The sequence below is a fragment of the Peromyscus leucopus genome, chromosome 16_21 (assembly GCF_004664715.2).
Source record: "Peromyscus leucopus breed LL Stock chromosome 16_21, UCI_PerLeu_2.1, whole genome shotgun sequence".
NCBI lineage: Eukaryota > Metazoa > Chordata > Mammalia > Rodentia > Cricetidae > Peromyscus > Peromyscus leucopus.
Genome location: NC_051084.1, coordinates 9,715,770 through 9,732,476, shown reverse-complemented (window position 1 = coordinate 9,732,476; position 16,707 = coordinate 9,715,770). Strand labels below are relative to the sequence as shown.

At 41.3% G+C, this 16,707-nt stretch overlaps 1 long non-coding RNA gene across 1 annotated transcript; it reads left to right on the top strand.

Moving 5' to 3' along the window:
* Positions 1-13: 13 nt before the first annotated feature.
* LOC114689225 lies at positions 14-704 on the top strand. Its single transcript, XR_005090104.1, has 3 exons — positions 14-57; positions 207-254; positions 391-704. It is a non-coding gene; the product is annotated as an uncharacterized LOC114689225 (long non-coding RNA).
* Positions 705-16,707: the final 16,003 nt, after the last annotated feature.

Genomic DNA, 16,707 nt, shown 5'->3' with positions numbered 1-16,707 from the left:
TTCTCACAGCTTTTCTCCTCACAGGTGGAAAAGGAGGGAACTATACTCCAGCTTCAGGTAAGTGTGGGGAGCGGGATTGTCCCTGAGGCCCTTGGGGTAAAGCTAGAGTATTTGGGGAGCTCTGCCAACCCATAATACCTCCTCCATTGAAGTCTTCTAGAGGCCATGTTTTCACCTTCCCATGACTATATATAATTTCACCCTAGGCAGGGACAGTGCCCAGAACTCTGATGTGTCTCTCCCAGGCTGTGAAGGTGACACTCTGGGGACTGATTTGGGGAGGGAAAGTGGACATGATTGGGTTTCAGGGACTTCCAGAATCACCTCTGAGTGAGTGGTGGGTTTTGGGATGTTGTCTTCACAGCGATTGTTCATTACTCTTGTTTGTAGCATGAAGAAGGCTGCCCATCCTGACAGAGTGACAGAGATGTGCTCAGGTCTCTCCTGTGATGTCCTGAGCCCCTCAGTTCACTCTCAGCAACAGTGTCTGATGTTCCCTGTGACCCTGTGGGCTCAATGTGAAGACCTGAGGAGCCCAGCCCCCCCTACACACCAGGACCCTGTCCCTGCACTGCCTGTGTTCCCTTCCACAGCCAATCTTCCTGGTCCAGCAGGCAGGAGGGGACATCTCCATTCTGTCACCTCCATGCTGCCCTGAGCTGCAGCCCCTGACTCCCCACTGAAAATAAGAATCTGAATGTAAATTTTATTGTTCACGTCCTTGATCTGAAAAGTGGATTAGCGGGTTGTAGTGGGTAGCCATTCCAGCTTGGATCTGGAAGTTCCAACCCCCATTGAGACTCTGGCAACTGTCACGCCTACGAGGCGGGGCGAGGGGAGGCGCCGGGGGACCTGAGAGCTGGATGGGCCAGCGCTCGCTCTGGGCGCTCTCTCGGTGCCGGGACGCTGACCAGTGCAGATTGACTGTGTAGAGCTCCGGAGAACACCGCTGGACTGCATTACACCTTCCCCAGACCCTGCGACCTACCCATTACTTAATTTGTGAGTTACGCCATTAAATAAATATCCTTTTAACTACGTGGAGTGGCCAAAATAATTTCTCCAATATCTGGCGCTCACGTGGGGCAAACTCCAAAGGCCTGGGCGCCTCCCGCCGTCTCCTCCCTAGCTGGCGGGTACCTAAACCCGCCTGCAAAGTTCCATATAACCAGGGAACACCTACACTGTTCCATTCCCGAAAAAGGGAGCAGCTAGTCCTATCTCAATTCCCCAGCTTAGCCCCAGACCAGCGAAAGAGGCAGGAGAGTGCTAGCTCCGATTTCCGCCATCTCCGCCATCTCCGCCATTCTGCCATCTCCCTCCGACTCCAGCCAAGATCGCCAGCAGGCCCTGTTTCGGAGCTGTACCAACGCCACCTGCTGGCTGAAAAGGGCTACTACACGAAAGGTAAGCATATTGTTTCAAGTAAAGGTACTTGATAATTTTACACCTTAAAATTGACTAACAAATTTTGAGTAATTCGTGTAATATGGCCGACAACATTACCTCACAAGAATTTAAAAACCTTTTTGCCTGTATGATGAATGACATCTTCCTGGAAATATACGACATTCCTAAGGCATATCTGGGCTATACCATTTTGGCATTCATCATAATAATTCACACAGTGTTCAAACACTGGTTTAAGAACAAAGATGAGTCATTATTGGGACTGATACAGGCTTTAAAAGATAGCAATGAAGGCTTACAGAAAAAGATTCTCTCTCTGGAATCTGCTTTCAAAGATAGCAATGAAGGCTTAGAGAAAAAGATTCTCTCTCTGGAATCTGCTTTCAAAGATAGCAATGAAGGCTTAGAGAAAAAGATTCTCTCTCTGGAATCTGCTTTCAAAGATAGCAATGAAGGCTTAGAGAAAAGGATTCTTTCTCTAGAATCTGCTAATCAGGATTTACAAAACAGGCTTGTACCCAAAATTTATTTTATTGATAATAAATATGAATATTTAATGGATAGAACACTAACTCTCCAGAGTGAAGTTGTGGCTACTCAGACAGTATATAAGGAAGAAAGATTATCGTTAATTGATAGGATAAGGTCCATGGAATCATGTGTTTCTGAGGAACATAAAAACTTCTATGATTCCATGAGAAATATGGAGTCCCTTGCAAGAGAGGAGGTTCACTCCCTAGAACAGACCCTAGGTGCTCGTTTGCAAGCCCTAGAAGAAACTCTCAGTAAACATGACAAGGGAACTAATAAGCAGAAGGTCAAGACCATAGAGGTTGTAACATCTCCAAATGGCTCTCATACAATGGCTTATCCTGTTATTGTCCACGAGAAGCCAGCAGATGACACACACCCCGAGCCATATATGACATATACATTACAACCAATTTCAACAAGGGACTTTAAAAATATAAAGGAAGCAGTAGTTACATATGGGATACAATCCACATATGTAAAACAGATGTTAAATTCGTGGTCTACCTCACATAGAATCATTCCAGATGACTGGCATCAGTTAATTTCAGCTGTTCTAGAATATAGTCAGCAGTTACAGTGGAAAAGCTGGTTGAGAGAAGAGGCAAAAAATTTAGAACAACAAGGTAAAATCAGAGGTTTTGTGATCTCCCAAGATCAAATACTTGGTGAGGGATGTTTCGCTGACAGGAATGTACAAGCCACTTATGATGAGCATACAATATCCCTATGCCGTACAGCAGCTCTAAATGCTTGGGAAAAAATTCCAGAACCTGGAAAACCAACTGAGGTATACACAAAGATATTTCAGGGACCGCAGGAACCCTTCACTGATTTTTTACAAAGACTGAACAGAGCTATAACAAGAGCTGTGTCAGACAAAGAATTAAGAAAAGTATTAACTGAGTCCTTGGCATTCGACAATGCTAATGCAGAATGCAGAAGAATATTTACACCATTAAAGATCAGATCAGCTCCTTTGGAAGAATGGATTCAATATACTAATGGTGTTCAGTCTCTTAACTACAGTAATGAGGCTTGGATAGGAGAGACAAATCCCAGAGGTGAAAGAAGGCCCCGTGTTACCAAATGTTTTAAGTGTGGTACACCAGGTCATATAAGTAAAAACTGTACATGGGGTACTCCTAGAAGCAATACTCCTTCTAGGAATAGCCTAAACAGGAGACCCCAACCACCTCCTGGATTATGTAGAAGATGTGGCAAAGGCCGACATTGGACCAGTGAGTGCAGATCAAAAATAGATATACAAGGCAACCCTTTACTGGCGGGAAACGCCTCAGGGGGCCTCTTGCAGGCCCCAAACCAAACGTAGTATGAACATTCCCTGCCACTGTGGAAGAAATTCCTCTCCAGGACAACTGAATAAACCAATGCCTAATGTAAAAACTGATACTGCAATGGATGATAAAACAGCTTTGATAGCTGGATCACAGTTTACAAAGAACACTATAAAACAAATATTTTGGCAGACTTCCATAAATGAACAAAGACCAAAGCTTAGAATTCGAATTAATGGCCTGGTTCTGGAGGGCCTGGTGGACACAGGTGCAGATGTGACTATAATTACACCAAAATCATGGCATCCAAATTGGCCTCTTCAAGAGGTAGATGTCCAACTGTTAGGGATTGGCACCCTATCTCAGATAAAACAGAGTTCGAGATGGGTTGAATGCATAGGGCCAGAAGGACAGAGAGGAAAGCTGAAGCCTTATGTAGCAAATGTAGCAGTAAATCTTTGGGGCCGAGATCTGTTACAACAGTGGAATACCCAGATTAAAATTCCTACACTTTCAGAAAAGGAATACAGACCAATGCATGTTTCTAGGAATAATATCATAACATGCTATAAAAAATCAGTCACCAACCATTCAGGCTGTTCACAAACAGAGCACGACTGTTGTTGAACTCTCAGAAGTACCAACTGCCTTACCTTTAAAATGGCTAACTAATAAACCTGTCTGGGTTGGACAATGGCCTTTGACAAAAGAGAAGCTACAAGCTTTAGAACAGCTGGTTCAAGAGCAGTTAAATGCTCAACACATTGAAGAATCTACCAGTCCTTGGAATTCTCCTGTATTTGTTATAAAAAAAAAATCTGGTAATTGGAGAATGCTGACAGATCTGAGAGCTATTAATAAAGTAATTCAGCCAATGGGCTCCCTACAGACTGGGATGCCCTTGCCCTCTATGCTACCAAAAGAATGGCCTATAATAGTTATTGACTTAAAAGACTGTTTCTTTACCATATCCTTACAGGAAAATGATAGAGAAAAATTTGCCTTCACAGTACCTAATTATAATAATTCTCAGCCAGTCAAGAGATATCAATGGAAGGTCCTCCCACAGGGAATGTTAAACAGTCCTACTTTGTGTCAATACTTTGTGCAGAAACCATTAGAGATAATTCGTGTAAAGTTTCCACAATCCATAATTTATCACTATATGGATGATATCCTATTAGCTGATAAAAAGTTAGATACATTGGAAAGCATGTTTGAAGAAGTAAAAAAGGTTTTGCCTCGCTGGGGACTGCAAATTGCTCCTGAAAAAATACAAAGAGGAGATTCTATTAATTACTTAGGATATAAGATAGAGCTACAAAAAATTAGACCCCAAAAGGTACAATTAAGAAGAGATAGATTGAAGACTCTTAATGATTTTCAAAAGTTATTAGGAAGCATTTCCAACTTACTGGGTATCATGGGAATACCCAAAGATGGACTACAAAATTTGGCTAATACTCTAGAAGGGGACAAAGAATTAAATAGTCCAAGAGAATTATCAGCCGAAGCTGAGAAGGAATTGGCTCTAGTAGAAAAGACAATTCGAGAAGCACATGTGGATCGTGTGGATGCAGAACTTAAATGCATTCTTGTCATATTCCCCTCCAGACATTCCCCAACAGGTATTTTGATGCAGAGGGAAGATATTATATTGAAATGGATATTCCTACCACGTAAACCAAATAAGAAATTAAAGACTTAAATAGAAAAGATCTCTGATTTGATTCAAAAGGGTAAATTAAGACTTCGCCAGTTGACAGGAATGGACCCGGCAGAAATTGTAGTACCATTAACTAATGAGGAAATTTCATCACTATGGAAAGATAATGAATACTGGCAGAGAGCCTGCAGTAACTTTTTGGGAGAGATTAACAACCACTATCCCAAAAGCAAGAGAATAGAATTCATAAAGAAGACTGAATGGGTCCTTCCTCACATTGTACGACAAAAGCCAATTTCTGGAGTCCTCACATTCTATACTGATGCAAATAAATCAGGGAAAGCAGGATATAAATCAGGAGACTTAAGTAAAGTGGTGCAAAGTCCATATAGCTCTGTACAAAAGGCAGAACTGTATGCCATTCTTATGGTACTGATGGACTTCACAGAACCCCTCAATATAGTCACTGACTCTCAATATGCAGAGAGAGTTGTTTTACATATTGAAACTGCTGAATTTATTCCTGATAATACAGAATTAACTTCATTATTCATACAATTGCAGGAAATCATCAGAAAAAGGGAACATCCTATATATATAACACATATCAGATCCCATACAGGTCTGCCAGGACCTTTAGCACAAGGTAATGATGAGATTGATCAGTTACTAATAGGTAATGTGCTAGAAGCTTCAGAATATCATAAGAAACACCATATAAATAGCAAAGGTTTGAAGAAGGATTTCTCCATCACTTGGCAACAGGCTAGGGATATTGTGAAAAAATGTCCTACTTGTTCCATCTATAACCAAACTCCATTACCTGCAGGGAGTAATCCAAAAGGTATACAAAAAAATGAAATTTGGCAGATGGATGTGTTTCATTTTGCAGAATCTGGAAGATTAAAGTATGTACATCATACCATTGACACCTATTCAGGATTTCAATGGGCAACTCCTATGAGTTCTGAAAAGGCTGATTCTGTGATTACACACCTATTAGAAGTTATGGCCATCATGGGAATACCTGTACAAATTAAGACAGACAATGCCCCAGCATATGTCTCCAATAAAATGAGACAGTTCTTTGCTTATTATAATATAAAGCATGTTACAGGTATACCACACAATCCCACAGGCCAAGCAGTCATAGAGAGATCCAATCGAACTTTAAAGGATATGCTAAATAAACAGCAACAGGTAACAATGACCCCTAGAAATAGACTGCATAGTGCCTTATTAACCTTGAATTTTCTCAATGCTAATGAGAAAGGAACAACAGCTGCGAAGACACATTGGACTACAGACAAAACTCCTGAGCTAAACCAACCAGTCTATTTTAAGGATGTGTTGACCTCAGAATGGAAACCTGGATATGTTCTACGTTGGGGAAGGGGTTTTGCCTTTGTTTCTGCAGGAGAAGAAAAGCTATGGATACCAACAAAATTAATAAAAATTCGATTCGAACAGGAAAAACCCCTTGATGAAGAGAAGTAAAAGATCATCCACCAATGTGACATCTCTACAAGTTGTAAGAAAAATTTAACAATCAAAGGGTGGGGTAGGGTTCTGTTTTTGTCTTTCCAGGATAATGGAAATACCCATCTTTCAAAACTCATAAGGCCTTGGATATCCGGATGTTTACAACAGAAAGGAAGAATCTATTGGTACCAATCTACACATGGTAAAATCTCACTGTCTAACATCTTTCTCTCTATCAATCTAGAAAAGTTGTGGTTCCAATTCAATTATAGCCAAGCTGGCTTTGGAGATGGAATTGGCTCACTCCTTCTCTAAACCCAAGCATATTGCTAAAAGAAAAGTTTAAGAGATTCTTCAGTCCCATATCAGAAGAGCCCTCTGGTGTGAGACAGAAGGAAACCAATAAAAAGGGACCATTGTCTTCTAAATTCTAATTCTCTCCATGCTTACTCTTGATTTCTCAGAATCCTTTCTTACATGCTATGTCCTCTTTAAATCCAAACCTCCCATTTTTGATAACAAATAAGTTTTTCCAATAGCAATCTCAGAAGTCACCAGAAGGAAGATGGGGCCCCAACAACAACAACTCTACCCAATCCAGAATGATGCCATGGTAATCATCATCATACTACACTTCTTGCCAGAATTTCAGACAATCTTACCCATTACTCTAAAACTTGCTGCAGAACCTACAGTTAGTCTAACTGAGATTTAACTATCTGAGCTTTCTCACAGTACCCAACAGAGATAACACCACCCCCTAAACGGCAGGAAGCAATTCTAAGAAAACGACGCCCCTTCTCCCTTAGGTTTCATAATTCTCAGGGTTATGGATGATGGTTATAGGGTTGGGGGTGGAAGAAAATATTAACTCAGGATTGTAAAAAAAAAAAAAGGGGGGGGGGTGGGGGAAGAAGAAATGGAACGGATAGGTATAAGATATGATGGTAAATCATTGTATATACTAGTAAACAAACTTAGTAAAATAGCAACCTTAGATAATTTGCACTGTAATTTGTACTGTTATAGAATCTTATATGTTGATACAAATGTAGACTATTTTTATACTCCTGTTTAAGATAATTTGTATATTGATACAAATACAGAACTATATTTGTTATAATGTACATATATTTCTACTCTTATTTGAAACATTTTTATATTGATACAAATGTAAATTTATATCTGTCATACTTTATATATGTTCTACTTCTGTTTAGGATATTTGGTATATTGATATATATTTAATATTATTGTCATATTGCATATCGCACTATATATTCCTACCTCTGTTATAAATATCTTGTGTATTGTCACAATTTTGAAGTCATCGTTCTTCACCATACATTTGCTTATAGACTGTTTACCTTATTTACGTGAAGCCTTAGTCCTTAGGTTATTTCGATAGATAAGATTTATAGATTTATAGTCGCCTTTGCTTGTCATCTCTATAGTTACGTTAGTTAGGTTATCCAGATTTACAGATACATAGGTTAGATGGGCAGGTAATCTTCAAACACTTCATAGACCTGGAGAATATGGCATTTAAATAACTTAGAATTCTGTTGACGTGAGACACAATTGCTCCTGGCTGCACCAATTGATCCCGAGAGAATGTTGGGCTTCTAAGACATTTCCATTTGGAAGTTTGTCTTTTGGCACAAAATGGCCTACTGGGCAAAGAACTGCCCTTGCCTTGATGGCTGACAGTACAAATGCAATGCTCTCCTTTCTGGACAAGCGGGACACAAGGAAAGCGACCACTGTACTCTGCCAAGACAGGGTAAGATGGTCTTTCAGAAATCCTGCTTCTGAAAATGGTCTGTCAGATACTCTAGGCCTGTAGCCAATTTGAATGCACCAACAATGCTGAGAAACATTAGGTGACTGTCCAGGCTGCCAGCTGTCTTGGTCTACTCTTGCAAGATTCCTGAAAGTTGCTTGCATCCATCTACCATTTCTCAGGTACCATTATGTTCCTTCTCAGGTCTTTGATGGGATTGAAGACTAGCAGTTATAGTTACAACTTGGTATATATAATATCTTAGATAGAACATATTAAGTATTAGATTCAGGTTCTTTAGGATAGGACACCTTTGAATGATCTTTATAACATGCTGTTTACCTATGCTCTATACTTCTCTGGATTTTAGTATGTGTTTCTTGCTTGATATTGTTTACATTGGTTGTAGTTCCATCTTATCTAGGTCATTATCTCTCATTATTTCTGGACAATATTTGATAACCATTCCTTTGTATATAGTCTTGTATTAGTTTAGAACCTTCTTATTTAGACAAAAAGGGGGAGATGTAGTGGGTAGCCATTCCAGCTTGGATCTGGAAGTTCCAACCCCCATTGAGACTCTGGCAACTGTCACGCCTACGAGGCGGGGCGAGGGGAGGCGCCGGGGGACCCGAGAGCTGGATGGGCCAGCGCTCGCTCTGGGCGCTCTCTCGGTGCCGGGACGCTGACCAGTGCAGATTGACTGTGTAGAGCTCCGGAGAACACCGCTGGACTGCATTACACCTTCCCCAGACCCTGCGACCTACCCATTACTTAATTTGTGAGTTACGCCATTAAATATCCTTTTAACTACGTGGAGTGGCCAAAATAATTTCTCCAATAGCGGGTAAATTAAAGGATTGAAATACTTAGAGCTTGTGGAGGAAATAGATGGCATCATGGAGAATCTTTCAGAATCTGTGTTCATTGTGCTGTGTGTATCTGGTGGACAAGATGAGGCTGTGGGAGCTGAGTGTGAACAGGAATGTGCCCAGGTGGAGCTCAGCCCATTGTTGGCTGTGACATGGTCACTCCTCAGCTCTGTCACCTCCTGGCTCTGTTCTCTTCATCACTTGAACCACACGCTGAGAGTCTGTGATCACAGGGACACTGGGATGCCAGAGCCTTGTCCTGTCCCCAGGATTGTGAGCAGCCAGGGCTGCTGTGACAGGTCAGCCTGGGCTCTAACCTGGCCATGGCTCTTCACCCCGTCTTCTCTGTTTATTTCTTGTCTTTTTAGTTTGTATGGAGGACTAGGCCTGTTCTTGTTCCTGTGAGTCGTCCCTGCCTCCTTATCCCTTGGGCTCCCTGAGTGACAGCATTAAGAGGTGTTTGTCCATCCTTGTCCCCCAAGGCCCAGCTAAGCCCCTGACTCAGGAGAATGTGGGCTGAGAAGATGAACTTCAGTCTCCTGAGCTCCTGCTCCTTCCAGGCCCCTCCCTGAGGTTCTCTCCTTCCCCATCTTTCAGAATCTAACCCGGGTTGTAGGATGGGCAGAGAGGAGGGATCCACAGGGTCTCATCTCAGTCTGTCCTGTTGGAGCTGGGTTCTGCCCAAGGTCCCCTCCCCTCCCTGGCTCTTGGAATCCTGGTGCTGCCCCCAGTGGTGACTCAGGGATTTTCATGCTGAGTCTATTGTAGAACTAAGTTTATTTAAAAGAAATGCTTGGCTTCTTGTGGGTGGGAAGCAGGGTTGGGAGGAGGAGGAGGCAGGGTGGGCAGAGGGAAAAGGGGGATCTTTGGTGTTAAAATGAATGAAAAAAGTTTTTAATAATCAAAGAAAATAAAAGACATATTCCAGGGACTGCAGAGATGGCTGAGGAGTTGAGATCACTTGCTGCTCCTGCAGAGGACCCGGGTTCAGATCCCAACATCCACATCATGGCTCACACCATCCATATCTCCTCTTCCATGACTTCCACTGCCCCTGTGGACACCAGATAGGCACATGGTACAAACACATACAGCCAAGAAAAACACTCATAGACATAAAATTAAGGAACCTTTTATAAAATAGACTGTGGGAACACCAGAGATGGAAATTACTTCACCCCTTCCCCCGTTTCCAGCCCCTGCAGTTTTCTAGGTTTGTGACCTTGAGTCAGGAGCTCCAGGAACCTTAGCTGAGATGTTTGAAGACCAATAAGGTGACAATCTCTGTCACGATGCTGCCATCTTTGTCTTGTGAGGGATGATGACTTCCAGTGCCTGGGACCCAGCAGACATTAATACCCAATAAATGTTTGATGAATGAATAAAAAAATAAATAAGATTATGGATCAAAGACAGAAAGGCAGGTGGAGAGGGAGGGAGGGCTTTGCTGAGGGAAAGCTCAGGTGACTCTGACCTCAGTGTAAGGGGACCTGGTGCTGCACTGGACACACCAGCATGTGGCCTGAGGTTGTTTTAATCAAGGGAGCTTCTGTAGAAGAGGGAGGTGAGGGTGTGAATTTTCCTCTAGACTGAAACATCCCTGCTGGAGCAAGGAGGAGCTGAGGAGGCTCAGGAAACACAAGCTACAGGTTCACTGAGCTGACACAATGTAGCACTTTGCTCTCAGGGTTAAACCAGCTGCAGTTCCTGAGGGAGAGGGGACTGTTGAGTGGAGCTGCTGGGAGCTGTGCAGGGGACTGCAGTGATGCAGCTGTGTGAGTGACATGCACACTGGGGTGGGCAGTTCAATGGTTATCCCCAACTCACCCAGGCTACTGTGAGTGACCAGTGAGCTCAGTGTTCAGCGAGCTGACCCTGGATGGATGTTTTCCTTGGTCAGCTGTCACTGTCTCCATCTGGGGTGGAGGAAATCCACTCCTCAGGCAGGTGACAGAGCAGTGTCCATTGTTATCAGCTCACAGAGTCTGTTCCAGATGTGAGATGAAGTCCTGTTCCTAAGACACACTGGGAAGTGATACAGAGTTGCTGGTCTCCTGGAGCAAGTGCTGTGGTGGGAAGATGCCTGTGATACAGTGTAAGGGAATCAACAAGAACAGGTTGTCTCGGGAGGTGGAGGGTGGAAGGGAAGGTGTCCAGAGTGCAGGGGAGAGGAACAGAGCAAAGAGATACTGTTTTTTAAGATTTACTATTTTTTTTTTAGCGTGGCATGCTAGCATTTTGATAGCAGAAGCAGGTGAATCTCTGTGAGTTCAAGTCTAGCGTGGTCTACATAGTGACATCGTCTCAAAAATTATTTTTTTAATTATGTATTTGTGTTAATTACTTTTCTGTTGCTATGATAAAACACATGACTGTAGCTGGAGTTTTCTCTCAGGGTCCCGCCAAGTCCCGGCAGTCCCTTAGCCCACTTATAAAATAAAAATACAGACGCTTTCATTATTTAAACTGCTTGGCCATTAGCTCAGGCCTGTCATTGTCTAGCTCTTACTCTTATATTTAGCCCATTTCTATTAATCTATACTTTGGCACATGGTTCATGGCTTACTGGTACCTTACATCTTCCTTGTCCTGGCGGGAGCTGCAGGCAGTCTTCCCCTCTGCCTTCCTGTGCCCTCAATTCTCCTCTCTGTTAGTCCTGCCTATACTTCCTGTCTGGCTATTGGCCAATCAGTGTTTTATTTATACAGAGCGATATCCACAACACTTGACCAAAGCAATATTTAGAAGAGTTTGTTTGGGCTACAGCTTCAATGGATAAGAGAGGATCACGGCAGGGAAGCAGAGTAAGAGCGGCTGGCATGGTGGGGGAGCAGGAAGCTGAGAGCTCACACCTTCAGTGGCAAACAGGAAGCAGAGAGAGCAACATGGAGGCAGTTTTTTGACTCTCACAGCCCTCCCCCAGTAGTATACTTCCTCCAGCAAAACCATACCTCTTAAACCACCACCTACCCAAATAGCACCACCATCTTGGGAACAAAGTTCAACTACCCAACACTATGGGGACATTTCTCATGAAATCTACAACAGTGGATGTGTGTCATTTGGGTGGGTGTGGTGGTGAGTGCTGGGTTCCTGGAGGTCAGAAGAGGGTGTCAGTACCCCTGGGTGTGGGTGCTAGGAACTGAACTTGGTTCTGGGTAGGAGCAGAAGGTGCTCTCAGTGTTTCAACCATCCGCCCTTCCTAAGGACGCTGTTTAAACAGGTGTTCAGTGTGGTGTCATTCAGAGGGTGACATCTGAGCAAAGTTTTGAAGATCGTAAAAAAAAAAAAAACAGTCTTTGATTTATTCCTTTCCAATTTGTATCCCCTAGATCTCCTTCACTTGTCTGATTTCTCTAGTTAGAATGCCCAATCCAAAGTGAACAGTTATGGAGAGAGAACACAGCCCTGTCTTGTTCCTGATTTTAGTGGAATTGCTTTGAGTTTCTCTCCATTTAATTTGATGTTGGCTGTAGGTTTGTTGTAAATTGCCTTGATTATGTTTAGGTAGTTCCCTTGTATCCCTGGTCTCTCCAAAACTTTTTTGATGAAGGAGTATTGGATTTTGCCAAAGGCTTTTTTTGGCACCTAAAGAGATAATCATGTGGTTTTTTCTTGTAGTTTTTTTGTTTATTTAATAATAATAATAATAATAATAATAATAATAATAATAATAAAGTTGTTGTTGTTATTTTTTGTTTTTTAAGACAAGGTTTCTCTGTATAACAGCCCTGGCTGTCCTGGAACTCACTCTGTAGGCCAGGCTGGCCTCAAACTCATAGAGATTCACCTGCCTTTGCCTTCTCAGTGATGGAATTAAAGGCACCAAAGGCTGCCTTAGTTAGTCTATTTTCAAGTATTTTGTTGAGTATTTTTACATCTATGTTCATAAGGGAAATTGGGCTATAATTCACTTTTTGTGTTGAATTTTTGTGTGGTTTGTGTAGCAGGTTGACTGTGGCCTTTAAAATTGAATTTTCAATGTTCTTTCTGTTTCTATTTTGTGGAATAATTTTAGGAGTATTGGAGGTACTTCTTCTTTGTATATCTAGTAGAATTCTGGGCTAAAAATGTCTGGTCCTGGACTTTTTTGTTGGGAGACTTTTAATGACTGCTTCTATTTCTTTAGGGATTATAGGACTATTTTAAGTTATTTGTCTGATCTTGATTTAACTTTGGCAAGTGATATTTATCAAGAAAATTGTCCATTTCTTTTAGATTTTCCAATTTTGGGGAGTACGGGTTTTTAAAGTATGACCTAATGCTGTGGAATAATCCTTTTCTACACTATGAATATGTATTATTCTCACTGGTTCATAGAAAGCTGACAGCCCAGTAGCTGGGCAGGAAGTTAGGTGGGAAAGCAAAACTAAGAATGCTGGGAAGAGGAAGAACAGAGTCAGGAGTCGTCAGTCAGACACAGAGGAAGCAAGATAAGAAGGTCTTACTGAGAAAAGGTACCAAGCCACAAGGCTAAATAGATAAGAATTATGGGATAATTTAAGTGCAAGAGCTACTTAGGAATAAGCCTGAGCTACTGGCCAAGCATTTACAATTTAAAGATTTATTTATTTATTATGATTACAGAAGAGGATGCCATATCTCATTACAGATGATTGTGAGCCACCATGTGGTTGCTGGGAATCGAACTCAGGACCTCTGGAAGAGCAGTAGGCACTCTTTACCTCTGAGCCTTTTTTCCAGCCCGCATTTATAATTCATATTACACCTCCGAGTCAATTATTTGGGAGTGGCTGGTATGGCAGAAACTTCTGTCTACAACCTAATGATTCTTAGATTTCCTTGCTGTCTGTTGTTATATACCCTTTTCATTTCTGATTTTGCTAATTTGGATAATCTATTTCTTTTACTTAGCTTAGAGAAGGGTTTGTCTATCTTGTTAACTTTCTCAAAGAACTAACTCTTCATTTCATTGATTCTTTATATTGTTCTCTTTGTTTCTATTTTATAGATATCAGCCCTTGGTTTGATTATTTCTTGCAAGCTACTCCTCTTGGGTGTTTTTGCTTATTTTTGTTCTAGAGCTTTCATGTGTGCTGTTAAGTTGCTAGTATGAGATCTCTCCAATTATTTTATGAAGGCACTTAGTGCTATGAACATCCTCTTAGCACCACTTTCATTGTGTCCCATAAGTTTGAGTATGTTGTATCCTAATTTTCATTGAATTCTAGAAAGCCTTTCATTTCATTTCTTTATTTCTGCCTTGTCCCAAAATTCATTCAGTAGAGAGCTGTTCAGTTTCCTTGCATGTGTAGACTTTCTGTTGTTTCTGTTGTTGAATTCTAGCATTTACTAGTGGTGGTCTGAAAGGATCCAGGTGGTTATTTCATTTTTCTCCTATCTCTTAAGACTTCCTTTGGGTCAGAGTATGTGATCAATTTTGGAGAAATTGGTGCTAAGAAGAAGGTATATCCTTTTGTGTTTGGTTAGAATGTTCTATACATGTCTAATAGATTCATTTGGTTTATAATGTCTGTTAGCTCCAATCCTTCTCTGTTTAGTGTTTGTCTGGTTGACCTGTCCATTGGTGAGAGTGGGGTCTACGAAGTCTCCCACTATCAATGTGTGAGGGTCAATGTATGGTTTATGCTTTAGTGAAGTTTCTTTTACAAATGTGTGTGCCCTTGAGTTCATGGCATAGATGATAAGAATTGAAACATCATCTTGTTGGATTTTTCCTTTGATAAATATGAAGTGTCCTTCCACAACTTTTTTGTTTAATTTTTGTTTAAAGTCTATTTTGTTAGATATTTGAGTGACTATACCAGCTTGCTTCTTGGATCCATTTTCTTGGAATATCTTTTTCCAACCCATTACTCTGATGGAATGCCTATCTTTAGCATTGAGGCATGTCTCTTGTATGCAGCAGAAGGATGGATCCTGTTTTTGCATCCATTCTGTCAGTCTGTATCTTTTAATTGGGGAATTGAATCCATTTATGTTGAGAGATGTCAATGGCCAATAATTGTTAATCCCTGTTATTTTGTTGTTGTTGGTGGTGGTGGTGGTGATGATGGTATTTTGTGTGTGTGTGTTTGTGTGTGTGTGTGTGTGTGTGTGTGTGTGTGTACTTCCCTTCATTGGTTTTGCTGCTGTGCAATAATTTATTTCCTGTGTTTTCATGTGTGTAATTAACCCCCATGGGTTGGAGTTTTTCTTCTTGCACCTCCTATAAGGGTGGATTTGTAGATAGATTTTGTTTAAAATTGATTTTTGTCATGAAATATGTTGCTTTCTCCATGTATGGTCATTGAAAGTTTTGCTGGGTGTAGTAGACTGGGCATCAGTGGTCTCTTAGAATCTGCAGCGAATCTGTCCAGGCCCTTGTGGCTGTTAGAGTCTCCATTGAGAGGTCAGGTGGAATTCAGATTAGTCCGCACTTATATGTTACTTGTTATTTTTCCCTTACAGCTTTTAATTTTATTTCTTTGTATGTGTGTTTGGTGTTTTGATTATCATGTGGCAGGGGACTTTCTTCTGATCCAATCTATTTGTATTTTTATAGGCATCTCCTTCTTTAGTTTAGGAAAACTTTCTTCTACTGTTTTGTTGGAAATATTTTCTGGGCTTTTGAGCTGGATTTTTACCCCTCTTCTATTCCTATTTTCCTTAGGTTTGGTCTTTCATTGTGTCCCAGATTTCCTGCATGTTTTGCATCAGGGATGTTTTAGATTGAACATTTTCTTTGACCCATGTGTCTGTCTCTTCTACTGTATCTTCCATGCCTGGGATTCTCTCCTCTACCCCATGCATTCTGTTGGTGAAGCTTGCATCTGTAGTTTTGTTCACTTACCCAGATTTTCCATTTCCAGAACTCTCTCAGCTGGTGTTTTCTTTATTGCTTCTGTTTCCACTTTCAGGTCTTGAACACTTTTATTTGTCTCCTTCAACTACTTTTTTTTTTTTATCTATCACTTGTGGTGATATTTCACTTGTGCATCCCAATAAAGCTTTTCCGGGGATGAGAGGAAAAAGCCAGTCACTGTATTAAACATAGAGGTCAGGCAGTGGTAACACACACCTTTAATCCTAGCATTCAGGAGTCGGGATGGAGCTCTGTGAGTTCAAAGCCACACTGGGAATAGAGCCAGGTGTGGTGGCACACGCCTTTAATCCCAGTGATAGTTAACCATAGAACTCTGGAGGTCTGGACAGACAAAGAGGAAGTGATAGAGCTGGGCAGAAAGGGGAAGTGATGAAGCTGGGCGGGGAAAGGAAATGAGATGGCAGGGCACAGAAAGGTATACAGGTGTGAGTATACAGGAAGTGCCTCTCTCTGGAGGCTGAGGAGTTGGTAAACTGAGGTTGGCTGTGGTTTGTCCTATTCCTCTGATGCCCAGATAAGCTTTATTGACATTAACAAATAAAATATCACCACACTTCTTGGTTTTCTTTCACTAAGGCATTTACTCATCTCGTCCATTTTTTTTTGTTTTATTTCCTCAATTTCTTTAATAAAGGAAGAAGTCAAAGTATCATTATTTACATATTATATGATGATATACATTAGAAAACCCCAAAAATTCTAATAGGGAACTCCTACAGCTACTAAACACCTTCAGAAATGTGGCTAGATACAAGATTAACTAAAAAAAAAAAAAAAAAGCAGTAGCCCTCCTACATACAAAGACAAACACAATGAGA